We start from the raw sequence: 4,863 nt of genomic DNA, 5'->3' as shown, positions 1-4,863 counted from the left end.
TTCCCATCTCTACGACTGCGGCTACTACCTGGTCTTTTCCGGGACGAAGACAGAGTGTTGTGCCGTCTGCGTCTGGGTTTAAGATCGAGATGGCCGACAACGCCGAGTGCAACGACTGTGCCGTTGATGAAACTATTGAGCACCTTTTGTGTTGCTGCCCGACATACGCAAACGAGAGGCTTCACCTCAGCACTGTACTAAATCAACTGGACGGAAGCGCTTTCACTGTCGAGAAGATATTGGGACCATGGGGCTGCCCATCACAGTTCCGAAAGGCAACGACAGCGCTGTTGCGTTTTCTCAAGGATACCGGACTGATTCCCCGTTTGTGATGTCAAACGCGGAACTGTTACGTCGGCTGAAAGAGTGACTTTTCTCTCCTCCTCTCTAACTTTCCTTCCCCCTCCCCTCTTCCCCAGTGAAGGGTAGTCTACCGGGCTCAGTCCTGGTTGACCTCCCCGCCTTTTACAGCGAAAGCTGTTATGAGATCATTTCACCGGCCGTTTTTGGCGCCGTAGTTGTCCGCCGCCGCCGCCGGTGTCCGTAACCAGTATCGCTCGAAATAAGAAAAAAAAACTAAATAAGAAAAAAATTCCAGGATGGAACGAGGTTCGAACCTGGGCCCTCTGCGTGAGAGCCCAGTATTCAACCTCTGAGCTATGCCGGTGCTTGAAACTGCTTTGCAAAAAGGTCCTATACAGGCTTCATGTCGGGAAGGAACCACATTAGCATATGCAATATAGCGTGGTAGAAGAGTAAAATAAGCACCAAGTGTCGCACAACGCGAATTCTGTAACCAGGCGTCACACAATGCGAATTGTGCAACGAGTAGGTTGTTGAATGCTTCCAACCCATTACAAAGGACTCTGCCATAATTCTTCATCGTCATCAGGCACAGCATCAACAAAGTGCGCATAATGCTTTACATGGGTTTAGCAGGTACCAACGCTCTCCGTAGAATGACGAAAAATGGCACAGTGCCTGCTGCCCTACTTCTCAAAAATTACAATGATTTATAGCGTAGTGGGTTCCTCGCAAGTGCACTTGTATTGGTTGCCAAGGAAGCCCATAAGCGCATGATCCACTTCCTCGGGGTCTCAGTAAAATTACAATGATTTATAGCGTAGTGGGTTCCTCGCAAGTGCACTTGTATTGGTTGTCAAGGAAGCCCATAAGCGCATGATCCATTTCCTCCGGGTATCAGTAAAGTTCTTCGACCCCCCCGTCTCTCTCCCACGTCAACGTATGTTATACAGCATGACGGGAGAGGGAAATAGCGACCGGGCGTCACCCAATGCAAATTACATAACTGGTGGGCCGTTTAAAGATTCCAACCCATTACAAAGGGCTGAGCCATAATTCTTCATCGTCATCAGTCGTCGCGTCAACAAAGTGCACATAATGCCTTACAGACGTGTAGCTGGTGCTTCGCTTCTCCGCCGAATGACGAATAATGGCTTAGTAGGTGCTTCGCAACTTCACAAAAATTGTGATTTATGACGTAGTGGGTACCTTTCTAGTGTACTTGTATTGTAGCCCCAAGAGAGCTTAACGAGCTCTAGAAACGCCGCTCTTCCAGCTTTCGCTGTGACTGTGCTGCGGTTTCAGCGCAGGCCTGGCGTTTTTTCTTATTCTCTCTCTCTGTAAACGTAAAGTGTAAAGTGACGCATCTGCCACATCCGCAATCGCTTCTGAGAATAATTGGAAGGCTGCATTAACTATGATCCTGGATACATAAAAAAGCATTGAGACTACGAACGCGGAAGTTAAAAAAAACTGACGATGAAGAAAGTGATTACCTGCACCCTGAAATAACGAAGTGGAACTGGTAATCGTGTGCCCATAAACACAATTTCGCAAACATTTTTCATGCGGGATTGTTTTCATACACTTATGACATAAGTGAATTGATTAAGTTTCATCTTTAACTACAATGAACACGTGATATCTCAAAAGAGATATCACGTACGCATGGGCCACGTACGCGTGGGCCACGTGAATTACAAGAAAAAAAAAAAAAACTTTGCGCAGCTTGCACTGAGTTGAGCAAGGCTGGGGCACAGCAGTGATGGTCTGCCCTCGGCTGATCCCAGCTTGACTCGGCACACGTGCATTCACACGCCCATGCACGAAGTGTTCGCGTGATCACAATGTAAGTTACGAGTATTGGCTAGGTATCGATTGGGTTCGATTGGGTATCACTTGGCAGTTACAGCATCAAGTAGCTTAATTAATTAAAATCTCTTTTTTGTCTGCTTCGTTGTATTTCTTTCTCTCTCTCTCTTTCTCGATCTTTCTATCTTTTTTTTTCTATTTCTCGCTTCCTCTCTCTCTCTATTTCTTTCTTTCTCTCTTGATCTGTCTTTTTTCCACGTCTTTTTTGTGTCTGTTTTTCCTATCTCTCTCTCTGTCTATCTCTTTTCTCTCTATTTGTCTCTTTCTGTTTCTTTCTATTCATTTCTTTTTATCTATTTCTTTCTTTCTTTCTCTCTCTCAACCCGTTCTCTCGCCCATCCGAGTTATTGCGTCCCACACCGGACAAATCGGCGCAGCGGGAGAGCGTGCGCCGGGCGCACGTGTTCGGGGAGCGAAGCAGAACACGAAGAAGGTGACGAAGAAAGCACGCACCGGCATGATGATGATCGTTTCTTGTTTAAATCGTGAAACGGACAAACGGAGATCTTGACAGTTTTGTTGTAACAGAAATACCAGGCACCATAGACTTTAGAGCACAAATGCGTAGCAATTGAAATGGAAGCTATGAATTCGGGAAATAAAATCTATTTTCAAAGCCATTGAACTCAAACCCGCATGTTTTGTAACATGCGCGTACAAACATGCACCAGGAAGATTTGTTTCTCGTGCTTCGAATAGCCATTTTTTCAGATATCATGCCGTGTCGCGTTGGTGTCACTTCGCACGGTAAGGGACTCGTTAAACAAGACGGCGGAGGAATCTGTGAACGCACTTGTGGAGCAACGCGTTAGCAGCCTCCTCCAACGTGTACGCAGTGAACACGAAGAAACGACCAGGCTTGATTACCGCGGGCGTTCTCCTCAATGGACAATGGGCGCCAGCATACAGCGCACCCCGTAATGTGCGCCTTATAGGTTCTCAGTTGACAGGTACTGCCACATCTGCCATATCCGTTTCCAACCCAGCGACTAGTGTTCTGGACATAAGGCAAAAAAAAAAAAAAAAGCGGTGCAGAAAACCGAGCAAAGCCGAAATCAGAATCGAAACCACTTTTGCAGCTTCTCTCAGAAGCGAGCAATATCTTTTGTAATGAAGGTCCGTCCTCAGCCGCATTTTCTTATGCACGGCGCCTCAGAGTAACGGCGTCGTCCACGAGAAAACTCGCGCGCTCGGTACGCTCAAGTACGCGGAATTACTTTTAGGAGTTATCTTCGCACAATTCAAATAATTTAAATCGTGCGAGCTAATTTATGTTCTTTTGAAACAATATGAAAATGTAGCCTTTGTAATCGGAAGTTTGCTCGCAACGCGACAATTTATTTATGTCCAGTACACTGGACACTAGGATGCAATTGGCGCGCATCGTGCTAAACACGGAGGAAAAAAAAAGGAAACTAGGAAGGAGCGACACGTGGCAAACTCGAAGCCCAGCTATTAAAAATGCGAAGGGAGCATGCCAGGAATAGGCTTCCAAAGCAACGCCGAGCGGCGCCACTGCTCTTATCTCAACTAAAGTCCCTCTATAGGGACCTTAATCGCAACTGGGGGCATCCATGGCGACAACACCGCCGCCCCCGTTTCCGCGCACGCGCAGAGCTCTCGGATTCCATCTGTGGTGCGTCACAATGAAACTATTGCTGACTAGCAGTGCTCTGGGCCGAATGAGGAGCGCATGCGCGCACGTCTCTTTGGCGCCGCCGCTGGCCAATCCGGCGACAAACGCCTTCGCGGGCAGCGTCTGCCCCCAGTAACGCATAGCTCAGCCGCGCGGGCGCCGCACCCAAACTTGATAGGGAGCCTTCATGTGCGCGCCTCCGTGCCTCCATCTAAAGACGGAGGCATGGAGGCGCGCACGTGAAGGCTCCCTAACTTGAGATTGTGTTCTCTATAGTGCCAAGAGCATGGACCACGAGAAGGGAGCGGCCTCGATGGAGGTTGTCTTGTGGATGCTGGGTGCGCGCTCGCTCGTGATTTATTTTCTTCCATGAGCCCAGCAACAAAGAAATCTTTCTTTTTTCTTTTTCTTTGGTCAAAACAAACCGTTGTGTTTTCTAAGACAATTAACCTTATGACAAGACCAAAAGCAACAGTCTTTTAAGGAAAAAGAAGCGTAATGTGTGTATCCATAAGTCAAGCAAATAAATCGTAGTGTCCAGTATACTGGACATGGTTCTCCCGCAAAAACTATTGTACTTAATGTCTCCCTAATTTTTTTGCATGCTTCTCAACAGCCTCTTAACTAGACAAGAACGTCAAAATTTTTTTCTACCCTACAAAAAACTCTGGGTGGTAAGGGATATATAGTCCCGACTTCGCTCCAAGTGACTCACTTGGGGCGGTATGCTGAGACTACCACTTTCGGCAACACTGTCCCTTTTGCGAGGTTTCACAAGATCAGCGCCGTACTCGTGCAGCCACCTTTGCGTCGCAGCGGTTTTGCGCCAGTCTTGTTTAGGACTGCGGGCAGGGAACATCGCTCGTCCATGCCGACGTATCTTAGACGTATCCGGCCAGAACGGCTCAAGGAGGGGGCAAGGGAGAGCAGACGCCCCCCCCCCCCCCCAATTTTATGCTACCTCCTCCCCTTGGGAGACAATATGGCACACAGTGTGTTCCACGTGTATGAACGACGCCACTTTTAGCCCATATGTCCAAACGCCGCTCACC

This window comes from Rhipicephalus sanguineus, chromosome 1 (assembly GCF_013339695.2).
Source record: "Rhipicephalus sanguineus isolate Rsan-2018 chromosome 1, BIME_Rsan_1.4, whole genome shotgun sequence".
In the NCBI taxonomy this organism is placed as follows: Eukaryota; Metazoa; Arthropoda; class Arachnida; order Ixodida; family Ixodidae; genus Rhipicephalus; species Rhipicephalus sanguineus.
Note: the sequence above shows the minus strand (reverse complement) of the source record.